Source organism: Prosopis cineraria, unplaced genomic scaffold, assembly GCF_029017545.1.
Source record: "Prosopis cineraria cultivar Desert tree isolate PC_DT_omini unplaced genomic scaffold, ASM2901754v1 PC10, whole genome shotgun sequence".
NCBI lineage: Eukaryota > Viridiplantae > Streptophyta > Magnoliopsida > Fabales > Fabaceae > Prosopis > Prosopis cineraria.
In genome coordinates this window covers 33123735-33138195 of record NW_026555341.1, presented here as the reverse complement: position 1 = coordinate 33138195, position 14461 = coordinate 33123735, and positions in this window count along the sequence as shown.

Genomic DNA, 14461 nt, shown 5'->3' with positions numbered 1-14461 from the left:
ATGTCATCTATTTTTAAAAGCCTAATTTTTAACAATGATTGTTATGATAATCACTATTAAAAGATTTACTTTTTTTTTTCAAAAATTCAAACCATTGGCAACTTTCAACAACGGTCTTGAAACCATTGATAAAAATTTTTACAATAACAATTGGACAACTGTTGTTAAAAGTATTTTTTTACCCATTATTAAAAGTCTATTTTATAATAGTGCTTTATGTATATTTCATATATATTTATTAAAATTTATAATAAACTGCCCTATTTATAAGTGATAAGCATTGCTAATTTACTTTAGACTCTTTTAGATGTTTAAAAAAAAAAATCTACAAGTCTTATAATTTTTTTCAATTTTAAATTAGATATTTATAATTTATTTTTTATTAATAGAGCACTTATAGTTTGATTTATTAGTTTTATTAATCTGTAAAAATTAAAATCCTTGAAATATTTCTTTAAGAAAATAAAATTTAAAAATTTTAGATTTATGTTAAAAGATTATGTAACTTTATAATTAATTACATAATCTTTATAACTCAAAATATATAATTAGGTTGTCTTCTAAATAATTTTTATACATATATAATATTCATAAAAAATTTGATAAAAAATTAAACATTATATTAAATCAATTTTTCTTTTTCCTATTTTGGTAAAAAATACTAAATTAAATTTTGTATAAACTCCAAAAGTATTTTGTTCTAAGAAAATTGATCATTCACTAATAATTTTAATCTTTAGGGATTAAGACATTTAGTTGATCAATCTATAAGGAATTGATTAAAGTAAAATAAATTAAAATTGAACCAAATTTAGAATTGAAAAAAAAAAACTATAAGTACAACTGAATAACTTTTTCTCATGTTTTAATTAAGATGGGTAACAACCTCATCCACATCATGTAGGGTCGTGCATGCAGAGAAAATATTCAATGTAAATGTCAGAGTATTTTTTTTTTCCTGCACAATTTTAATTTAGATACAAATAAAAATAAATGTGGTTAGAACATGCCTTGAGAGAACTCCATGGGGCCCAATTATATTTGACTATGCCCACGACATTGATTTTTGTCATGTTATGGATATAAGCATGTGATACAGGCCCATTAACATAAGGCCCAGCCCACTTGGTCTCCCACTAAAGCAATCTCACATCAATTTGAATTTTCAACTAACAAAATATTGATCCAATTAATAAAGATCTGACTCATAACTTATAATATTATATGATTAAATCTCACTGTTAATATGAATACTTTATTGATAAGTAATTTATAAGTATTTTTTATAAATATTTATTAAGTCTAAAGATATGTCTTAATTTTGGTAAGCTTTTAAAACTGACTCACTCAAACTTCATTTTTTATTAAAAAAATTTGAATTTTCAAGTGAGCATATTCACATATGGCAAGTCATTTCAGAGTCATTTTCATGATGGATGTGTGCGTGTCTATCATATAAAAATCTGATATTACTTTGATTGTAATTGAATGTGAGAGGCACAAGTTGGTTTGATTCTAAAGCTAAGTCACAGATTAGTGACTAGTTACGAAGCTGGTGAGAGTGAGGAGGGTAAGGCTTGCTTCATATCAATTTCAATTCAACTTTGCCTTCAAACATGTTTCCATCTTCGTTATTCATCTCTTCTCATCATCTCTACCCTTCCTATTTTCTCTCATAACGTTTTTTTTTTCCCTTCATACACAATCTAGAGTGTCAATTCAATTTGATAATTGAGAAGATAACATTTTATTTAAAGGGCTTTTGAGTTTTTCTATTATAAATTTTATACTCAAATTAGGGGTGTTTAAGGATGTTATTGGAAGCAATGCGTGCGTTAAGGGTCAATGGTTCAATTAGAAACCAACTTGGAGTCAAATTGATCATAATTGAGATAATTTATTTTAATTTAATTATACAGAAATATTCATATTTAACAATGAAAACAATAATATTCAAATAAAAAAGTCCTTAATTTTTAAGTAAATGATAAATCCATCCATAAAATCTTATATATGTATTATACAAATATTAATTATAAGTTTCTTACAATAATAAAATACAACAACATTAAAAACATTAATTAAATGATTTAGATTTAATTTAGGATTCAAAATTTAGAAGAAAAATGGAGAAAAAGAAAGGAAAAATAACAATAAAAGTAATTTAGGTCAACCCGTTAACCCATTGAGATTGAGTAGGTTAGTCTAATTCATAGACTTCCTGATTCACCTCAACAACTAAACTGATTTGGTGACTAGTTTACTGAGTTATCGATCAAATCGGTTGGTTCAGTTTTTTCATATCATAATTTCAATCCAAGCTTATTATAGGTTGACCATAATAAGTTTATGTTGCCCAAGGAATGCTTGGAAGAATCAATTAAAGAAACACAAGACCAAGTCTCATGAATAGAAAATAAGTAATAGCAGCACAACATAGCAAGTTTTTCGTTGCTTATCTTAATCAAACTCACAAGAAACTTTGGGTTTCTTCCCTTGATTTCCTAATACAGGCAACATTTTTTATTAATTTTTCTTTTCTCCTTCTGCAATGAGGGAAGTGATGCTCAGAATTGTGTTTGAAAATGAAAATATTGAAAGAGCGTGAGAAAAAGATCCAATGCCCAAATGTCATATATGTGTTTTATTTTTAATTATTTCGATGGCTCTCTTTCAAATAATTTGAATTGAATAATTGAAAGATCTTGAACTTTAATAATCAAAGTCATATGGGAATTGAGTCTAGTAAAAAAGTTAGTTTCTTATAATATAATGAACAAAAGTTTGAATTTTTATTAAAAGATGTACATATATTCAACATATGCTAATATATCAAATATAATTGTCTCTAATTAAAAATAGAAAAAATTATGTTGAAATTCCACAGAAAAGAATTAATTAATATAAATTTTATTAATAACTGAATTAATGCTATTGATGATAATAGTTAATTTTTATGTGGGATTGTAATTTAAAAAAAAATGTAAGCAATCCCCCCCCCCCAAAAAAAAGTCCTTGTTAAAAGGGAGCTGCATTTGATAGACACAGTGAAATTAGATGGCTAAACCAGCGACATCTCAATTCTCAACTGCCAAAGTCCAAAGATATCAGTGCATTCAAAAAGGACTATCAATTTAGATTACTTGTTCAAATAAGCTAATAATTATACTGATTAAGTTATAAAGAAATGTTTAAATAGATCGAATGCATGACGTCAATTGTGCTCTATTAGGTAAAAACATAATATATAAATGATATTAAATATAAATTTATTCTAATATTAATGATAATAGAAAAAAAGTGAGAAATTAAATGTTTATTTTGTTATAAAAATAAAATTAATTAAAAATATAACATAATATTTTATTTAAATTATTTGAAACATTTTAATTGAACAAACTATAAATGATGTGGTGTGCTTGGCCTATTTAAAATTTCTCTCAACTCATGCGCTAAACTTTTAATGTTAATTTAGATGTTAAAGATTTTTTTTTTATGTTTTACCATTTGGATGCGAAAATATTTTATATTTTGACATGACGTAATTTATCACTCCTTTGGACGAATTTCTCTATAGCCTTCTATTAAGAAAATTACAAAAGCATACCATTTTTTTTTAAAAATCTAATGTTCCTGCTGTTAAAAAAAAAATTAAACATTTATCCATGCATGAGATTTATAACGATATAATATATTTTTATTTTATAAATTGACAAATTTAGTTGTGAAATTTAATATAATACATAAAAATGGTTTGTAATTTTTTTTTAAAATATTATGGGGCACAAAGCATTAGTTTTAAATGTAATTATTTATGACATCACATTAACACTGATTGTCTCACGGTGAGAGGGTTCTCGTCCTTGTCCTATGAAAACATGAGGAGGGGTAGCAAAACATAACACGGTGACATGTGGCATGTGAAGCATTGACAAAATATGTGGTCTCGTGAGCCACGAATATTTCTTCATTTCATTTTCTGTCTCTCTCATTAAAATCTAAATCTCACATCAGCATAAGAGTTGAGCCGATTTCAAATAATCACATTCTATTTCAATAAGTAAAATCATTTTTTGTCCCTCAATTTTATTAAAAAAAAATTACTGAACATTCTAAACTGAATTAATTCTACTCATGATCCATGCCCTACCCTCTTCTTGTTGTGTTTTCAGTTTTAGTGGGACACGCGTTGTATTTTTAATATTTTTTGTTATAAAATATTAACTCTCTCCCCCCTCTCCTCTCCTTCTCTCATCTCTCTCTCTCTCTCATCCCCCACTTTCTCTCTCTCCCTTCCTGCACAGTAGCTTCAGTCTTGTGCTTTTGCTTCTCTCCCTCTTCTTGTTTGGTATTATGAATTATGACATGTGATCTTGAACTCAAATCACAGTAAGAGGTTCAAAAATAAAATTAACTTTTAATAGGGGTTTAAATGTTGAATTTTTCCTGTCTTTTATTTTATTTTGGTTTTTATATTTTGTTTAGAATTTTTTGATTTTGTAAACTAGTTTTCAATTCAGCCCCATTTTCTAAATTAACTATGGTCTAATTCAATTCAATTGTGAAAATGCTTCTTTTCATCCAAAATGAGCCGTTAATATCTCTAATCAATGGCTTAAGTGTCCAATCTAATCAATTCTCAAATCAATGCTTTGAATTATTTTCATGCACAGGAAATTCTAGAGAGGTTTGTTATCAAATTTTAAAGATCAAAGAAACTAGATGCACACAACTCAAATATAATTTATCTTTTTTTTTACCAGACAAATATAATTTAGCTTAATAAAATTCAATAAATGATTTGGTAAAAATATAAATTAAATGTGCACCATAAAGAGCTTAGTTTCCACTAATGGAAAAGCATAGGTTCTTTTACTGCGAACGAATTGCAAAAATTAATGCCACACATTCCTAAAATCGGAGATTTGGTATATCATTTCATGTTCTCAAGGATTTTTTTTTTTTTTTGGGAGTGGGAGGGGAAGTGGGGTTGGTAATTATATTTGGCCGGGGTGGGGGATTTTTGGTCATTTTAATTCTACTTCAGTGGTACTTTTATTCAATTTTTCACATACTTTATAATTAATTAATTAGTTAGTTAATTAGAGAAGGACAAATAAATTTATTAAAATATGCAAATGACATGAGAGTACCACAAAATGGAAAGTTGTTCTAAAATACCTAGAGACTTATCTCATATACATTTTTTGTAAAATTACATTTCTAAACAAAATAATAGAAATAACGCTTGTTAAAATTTAAATTAAAATTGTTAATAACAAATTGTTACTTTAGTCATGGAATAACAAGTATGCTTCTCAATATTATCAAGTTTAGGTTAGTAATTAAAAACTTCAGTTTAGGTATTAATAATATAGCTGTCCATAACTTTAGTTTAATTATATAATAACAACTACGTTTCTTATATTTAATTTAGTTATTGATAATTTCAGTTTAGGATTTAACAGCTGCTCCTTCTATTATTTTGCAGAGGGTCAAAAGTTGTCAATAATGAATATAAAGCGGTTTGCATTCGATTTTCATCGCACCTGATGAGCACCACGTGCTCAATCCTAGTCCTCCATTTTAGTCCAAATCAATCCTTGCTGTCTATTTAAATTAATTTTTAATATTATATTTATTCATATAAATATAAAAATTTTAATAAATATGTTCATTATCAATTTAGCCAATATAAATTTAATCTAAAAGTCTAATTTAATATTAAAAATTTTATAATTTTATAATTTAATTATTCAGATAGACTCTGAAATGTTTAGATATAATTTAGATGACCTAATTTAATATTAAAAAATTATAAATTTTACAAATTTACTATTTAAATATATTTTAAATAGTCCATATTTAATATTAAAATTTTTATATTTTTTATTTTAATAAATATAATAATAAAAATGTTTAAAAATTAATTTAAATAAACGGCAGGAATTAATTTGGATTGAAATGGAGGGATAGAATTACTCTTGGTTCTGATGAGCATTAGTACTCATTATAATGATGAGCATGGAATGCGAAAGTTATTAATATAAAAAGTGTATTTGTTAATTTAGTTATGGAAAAACAAGTATGCTTCCTGTTCGGCAAAATCAAAAGGATATTGACAAATTTAGCTTAATGATTAACAACTTCATTTTAAATATTAATAATACATTTGTTCATAATTTTGGTTTAATTATGCAACTAGCAAATATGCTTCTTATATTAATAACTTTAGTTTTGCCATTAACAACTTCCGTTGAGGTTTTTACAACTGAAATGTAACTTCACAAAAAAAAAAAAAAACTATGTCGTATAAATTTCTAATTAAGGATTTCAGTAATTATCTCATTTTATGATACTTTTTTGTTAATTGCATATTTCTTTTGATGAAATTTATTTGTCATTTTTCCCTAATTAATTTCATCCATGGTCCTTAAAATGACGAAGAACTTGTTTCAATGATTGTTTTTCGTGATTCTCCGATCTTCATTTAGCATCGAAGCCCAAAAGGGAAAAGAAACGCTAATGGAAGTTGACCTAAAGATTGGCCTCATATTGTACAAATCTGTGGGTTTAAATTTTACGATATATTGACCTGATAATCTTATTAGAAGATAATTTATAAAATAATTTAGAAAATGTACTTTTTTGATGTCGAAGAACTCAATATACAGACTTGAAAACACATCTATAAACAATCCACGTCGTCCTTTTTCATCAGCAAAAGAAATCACTTGAGATGAAACTCAAACACTTACAAGATAATCTTCCCTAGCTTCCGAGAGACTGGCCATTATTTCTGGGTCTTATAATAAGCGATGTTGTTAATAATGTCTTTGATTCTGCTCATTCTGATTCCACTGTTTGCTTCAACTATGAGTCGAAGTGACTGCACAGAAAATGTCGAGGGAAAGCTGAATGAGCGGAATCAAGAGGGATTTGCCCAACAAGAGGCTTGGATTTCAATTTCTTCTCAGTTCCCACAAGGATATCCAATTCCTCCTTCTGCTCCTTCCCCCAAGCACAATAATCCTTCTTAATCTGCATCCCCTTCTAATTCTCTAAATTAAATTATTGTCCGTTTTATACGGACATATATATATATATATATATATGAAGCATCAATAAATTACAGGAGATCATTATATATATTTTGACTATTTAAGTTCTTATTAGTGATTAATAGTTTTGAAAAATTAGAAAAATATGTGATGCTTTAAGATTAATTGCACGGAGTTTAAAAAATGAATTATACTAATGTTCATTACTCGTGTATGACTTGTGGTTGATTTAATATTTTATAATGGAGTAATGTAATTTTAGTCTTTCAAGTTTACTTTTTTTATTAATTTAATTAATCTTTTAAGTTTAATTTTTATGAATTTGATCTCTAAAATTTATATCAATTATCAATTTGATTTTTATTATTTAAAAATGAGATGCAGCATTGTGAAATTCTAATGATATAGATGATAAAATATTGATGCAATCATGTTGACTAATAAAAGAAGTGTAATTATTTAGTTAAAAAAACAAACTCAAAAATTTAAAAAAAATAAAAGAACAAAACACACAATAAGTGATTAAATATTGATAAAAATTAAACTGATTTGAGGACTAGCTTGTTCTCATTTAATAATATATATATATATATATATGTATATGTATGTATGCATGTATGTATGTATATGTCAAGTCAGTAACATATTTCATACATTGGATTAATTTAAAAGTCACTTTATATTTTAAATTTAAAAAACTTCCATAATAATTTAAAAAAATATAAAGGATCAAATCGATAAAAAATAAATTTGAGAGATTAAATAATTAAGACAAACTTGAGTGAACCAAAGTTTTGTTATCACTTTTATAATTGTCCATTAATATGGATTAATGATAGTCAATTGTCAAATTTATTTATCAAGCTACATTTATTAATATTTTGTGCTTCATACTTTGTGACAATATGTGAATTGTATCATTTTAATGAATAAACTACGTGTTGACATATCCCACTGGGGAAGAGACACCGATTCACATGCCTGTTGAGATAGGGAAGAGAGAGAGACAAACAATCTTCTTACAACCAATAGCAACATGCTCATACAAAATCATTAACCAAGAACAACAAGCTCAAACTAATCAACCTTTGACTAAAAGGTGATGAACAAATTACCCTAAATTATGGAAACTTACAAATTAAGGATAACAACTAACCGTGATTAACACGCAACCAATTAATATTTCAATGCGAAAAATAGTAAGGCCAATAATATGATATTTATGAAATTTGTCATTTAATTAGATGCTTATATTCCTTTTGAATAGTAATTATGTGGTTACACTATCCATTATTCACTCTTTTCCTTCTTCTTGGCCAAGTGGGCTGTGTTGATTATATGCTTTAGGAATATGAATTGCTTAATGCTTGCAATAACCATGAATTTATTCTCACTTTTAGCTGTACCTGCGTAGCATTAATGCTATATTGATTATATGCTTTAGGAATTTGAATTACTTATTAATGTTTAATGTGTCTTGTCAGTCATCCATCGAATATATGCCTATAAGCATTAAATTGAATTAACTTGAGATCTAAATTCGTTAAGTGTTTTAAATCATCTTATTCAATGAGTGTTTTACATGATGATAGTATAGAGACCGTCGATTTAGTTAAATAAGTGTCAAAAATTTAGATATAAGATAGAGAGAATGCTAAATCATAGCTCTATACCTATTACCATTATGATGTCTTGTATTTTAATGTAATGATATAATCATATGACCGCAGAGAAATGGTTAAATTAAAATTCATTCCCATAAAATTGTCCTTTAACTTAATGGTTGATTTTTTCTGGACAAACATAAATTTGTAAACCTCGATAAAATTCTACAGCTGCAATGTGGACACTTACATACTAAATAAAAAAGATTTGGGATATTCATAGAATTCAGATTCATCAACTTGAGCGTTACAAATAAAATGCATATTAGAGCATATATAAATATAATATTATAATATAGTTAGATATACTAAGACTATTTAATTAGTTACTATCTCTTAATCCATATGGCTATCAGTATCCATAAGCTTCAATGTAAAAAATAGTGATCAGGAATCCCTATTTATTTACTCAACCATTTGATAATTAATTAATATCCTTTGAGTTGAACTTAATCCGACGGGTCAATATCATGCACATATCACGTTGAAATGTGACACATTGAATAAATATCTACTTTAACTATTTCTTGTTAAATTGCATACCAACTCAAGTGCTCCTCACTCATCAGTCATTACTCAACCATGCACAAAAAATGCCCAAAAAAAGAAAATCCCAAACGTGCCACACGTATTCCCGTGGGCTTCTACATCTGTCAATTTTGACATTGACCTCTTTATTTCATTTTCTTTCACGCTTCTATAATTTTCTTCCCATCACTTTGTTATAAAACATCATCAGATTTTTTTAAAAAATTTTATTCATTACAACATTTTGTATATATATCATGGGCTTGCCAAAACTAGAACATATATATATATATATATATATATCTATACCTCTGTAATCAAAGAATACTTTTAAGAATATTTACAAATTATCCACATACATTATCATCATATTGATAATAAGATTTGAAGTATGATCTTATGAGGTATACATTAAACCCTTACCAATTGAATTAACTTTTGTTAACTACAATAATCTATTTACTAACAAGGAAAAAGAAATACACACTAGTACGTAGCTAATCAATAAATTATATTATATATACAATATTAAAATTGACATAAAATATTAATTAAATAGGTATAATACACACACATGTTATAAAAGAAAGGTTAGGTGAGTTAAGCCCCAAGGATTAACTAGAACCTGGACATACTTCTATATTCAAAGAACACTTATATATGTATTTATAGATTGCATATTAATAAGATTTTTATATTAGAAAATCTAAACTTTAGAGACAAAAATCAGCCTTTCAAAACAAAAATATAAATTTTTAAAAATTTATTTTAATTAAAATTTTATTTGTAAAAGAATATTAACAAAGAGAAAATATAATTGGTAGAGTAATATTAAAAAAATATCATTAATAAAACTTTATCTTACTCAAAGTATGTATCTAGTATTTTGAAATGAATTTCTTTTAAAAGTATCTTATAATTTGGGAGTTGGGATAGAGGTAGTATTGAATAAAAAGGTGATTTATCAAAATTAATGGTCAATTTTAGGGAGGATAAAAACAATTATCTTACAAACTGTGACCTCAACTTGAGTACTCTATATTATAAATAGCATTAGTGTGAATATATAGAGTGGCCCTAGTTTTTTTTTTTTTGACCAGTTTGATATGCTAGTTTGAGGTGCTAAGATCATATGCTTACCAATAAATTCATGTGTGTATCGGCGTCAGTAATTAAGTTCAATGTACGACAATTAATAAGGATATGTATGCAGGCTTAAATGCCTTGTTCTATTCTTTTATAAGTAGCGTCACACCCAAACTCCCACTAAATTAATTACTGAATTTACCAAATAAGAACATTGATTTGGTCTTGATGTGATCATTATTAATCACTATTTTATGGGCATTTTATTAGCTTCTTTTATTGGCTTATTCTGGTTAAATGAAATTTCATTTCTTTCATTTTTGAACCCATTCTTGGGCCATATGGAATGCATATAATGTATTTTTTATCAAATCCTCCATACCAATAAAAATTTATTATTATTTGAAAACATATAAAACCATAATAAATTTTTAGTTTTATCGATCCCTAATAATATTATAATTAATATTATGATAATGGTTAAAATATATAATTAATATTTCTTCCTCTTTCAAGATAATAAACACAAAATTATTCAAACACTTAAAAATATCATAATATTAGTGCCTCTTATATTTTGAGATATAATAACTTTTTTAAAAAATATTTTCTTCTGATGAAAAGAAAATATTATATATATAGAGTTGGAGGGGGTAATTTATTGGTCATCATGACTCATGTCATTAGCTTTGTGATTGTATTCGAACTTGCGGCTTATTTTTGATTTTCTTTTTTGGGACATATATTACGAATTCTTCTTTATAATTAAATGAACATTTATTTAAAGGTTTGATTCTAAACAAAATTACTCTAATTGTACTTAATAAAAGATTATTCCGATTGCGAAAAAATAGAAAGACATTCATTGAAAGGACTGTTCACCAATAATAGTGAAAAGCAATGAAAGTTGCATATTTGTTTGCCCTTCAATCTTTTTTTTTTTTTGGCGTGACATTTGCCCTTCATTATTACAACAAAAAATGGAAAACTTTGATAAAAAAAATTGCAAAATTTAATATCACTAATAAATAATACTAGTACAATGAATACTTATAATGAAATCATTAAATATAATAATTCTTATTAGTATTTTAAAAATTTAATCAAAAATCTATTTTCTTGGATTAATATTCCCTTCTTATCTTTAGGCAAAAAAAAAAAAAGAATTCCCCCCTATCTACATTAAATAATTATAATTATAATTTAAAAAACTTAATCCATATGTGAAATAATTCATTCAAATATACCTTTACATATGAAACATTTAAACAGAGATGATAAAAGGAGGATGACATATTTGAATTTTAAAATATTTTGACATCAATTATTTGATCTATGAAATTTTAACATGTATCTTTAGTTATTTAAAAAAACATACGGACAATATGTTTTTTAAGCACCAAAGTGTATGATTAATTCAATAAAATATCTATATCATCAACATGTAATTATATTTAATACTCCTTCCATTCAAAAATATAAGAAATTTTTAACAAAATCTCACCTCTCAATAAAGTTATTACTTACTTTCAAATTAACCCTATCTTTTAATATTTATTCATATTAAATATCTTACAATAAATATAAAGTTATTATCAATAAGGGCACTTTTTTAAAAAAATAATAGTTACACCTCAAAAGACTAAAAATATCTTATATTTTTGAACATCTAACTTCTCAAAAAATACCTTATATTTTTGAACGGAGGGAGTATAAAATTATATTTATTAAAAGCCACTCCAAATAATTCTTGAACTTTATATAACAATGCCCAAGAGTTAAGACTGCCATTTACTCATTTAGCTAATCTAGTTTATTAGTAACTATTAAAAACATGTGCATTATTAATAAATTATGAATAATGTAATTAATTTATGTATATATCATGTAGAAAAGTCAAAATGTCTTTGGCCAAAAAGATTAAAAAAAAGAAAAAAAAAAAGTCAAAATGTCACAGATGATGTCTTTTGAATTTTGTCATGCTAATTAATTCATTGATTGATTAATTCTCACCGCACTTAAAACGCTACACACCCATTTTCTATAATGCCATACTTAATTACTAAAACTCAAAATTTCTGCATCGGACAAGATTTCTTCTTTAAAATACAAAAAAAAAAACAAATGATATAGAAAAAAAATTATCCCATTTAATTTTGCATTTTACCCAAGGAACAATTTACATAAACTTGGTTTAAGTGTTTCTTAATTATTACTCACCTTGTGTTATTTATAAGTCAATTTTAACACATTTCATTGAAACTAAGAGAAATCTTAAAACTCATTAATTGTATCTAAAATTTCAAATTTTTTTAACTTTATTTTTATTAAATATATATATTTTAATAATATATTTTCTCTTATCAATATTTCATTGAGAGTAAAGGAAAAATTTGTAATGACAAATTAATTATATAACTTATAAATAAGATAAAAAGAATTATTCTCCCTCTATCTTATATATAAGATAAGAAGAAACAACAAACCGATTCAAGAACTTTATTAAGATTAGTAAAAGCTAAGACCTTTGTGGACTATTACTTGATCACATTTACTTGAAACATTTACATTTTTTGTTGGGAAAAAAAAACAAAGAAACACTTCTATGCATATTTTTCATTTTAGTTTACAATACAATCAAACTAATACATTTTTTAAATGATTACTTGACAGAATTAAATTCAAGCATTGTCTTGAGAGTAGCTCTTTTAAAATTGTTTGATCTGCGTTCGCAGTTCCACTAGAATTAATGTCTGTTGGCAACCAAACTAATACATTAATTATATCTTATAGTTTCTTTTAAGTTCTATATATCAAAATACTCCATTAAGTTCCAGTCCATAAACACGTATCATTTATATTAAGGAAATTCAATTTTTTAAATATCATGAAAAATTGACTTATTTTTCCAGTTTCGCCCTTATCTTCAACTAACACTCTCATGCCTAATTACTCAGCACATATTAACTAACATGTGAGTGAAAATGAAAAGATATTTCTTAAAATCACAAAATGTCCTATATTTTAAACAAACAATTAACTTGTCAAAAATGCTCTACACTATGGAGCAGATAGAGTAATAATTAGGTGGCCTCTCCCGTATTATGCATTAATTAAATTTAATAAATAACCAACCTTTGTACAACCATTTTTTTTTAATATAATGAAGTAACTTGTATTTTAAACTCGACTAGAATTAATACAATATTATTATTCATCAACAAAGTCCCCCATAGTAAGATTTAAAAACCTACGTCATTGAAAATATTCTTATCAATTGAATTAACCTATGTTAGCCAATAAGTGGTACACTATCTATCGAAAATATGAGTTGAGAGAGGTTTTATATATAATTATAATTATAATATAAATCTAACTAGTAATATTAAAAATATATATTTTTGATTTAAATGCTGGTGGTGGATGGTGAGAAGAAACATTCCACCTCCAGGAATAATAAATTTGACAAAACATTAATATTGAGGAAGCACATTCCACATTTAACGACAGTGACCATCCTTGTTGAATCCTCGTTGTTTTCCACGCACTCTTCTTCTTCTTCTTCAAGCATTCACGCAACTTCCTCATTTCTCTGCTTTTTTCCTGCAAAATTAAACAAGAAAATCCCACACGCCCAACTGAGAAAATGTCTGTGTCGTCCATGTTCTAAGTCCAAGTTCTAAACTTCCTCAACTGTTGACATTCAAATCTGGACTTGGCGTGCTTCTCACTTATTCTCTCTTCAAACACATATAAATCACTCCACTTCTTTCTCACTGAAAGTAACACTCTCTCGCTCGAACATCTGATATATTTATATATATAGAGATAGAGTCTCTTCATCTTTAGTAATTGATGGCCACTTCTCATTCTTCTAAAGCATTCCTGTCTCTGATACTCCTGGCCCTGTTTCTTCTGGCTGATTCTTGCTCTGCAACTATGAGGCTAAGGGAAAGCACAGAGATTCTCAAGAGAAAGATCAATGAAAGGAAAATGCAGGGATTTGCAAATCGAAGTTTGCCTTTCAATTTCTTCCCAAAAGGGTCTCCCATTCCACCGTCTGGTCCTTCAAAGAGGCACAATTCTAAGGTGGATTCTGAACCTCAGAATTGAGCAAATTTT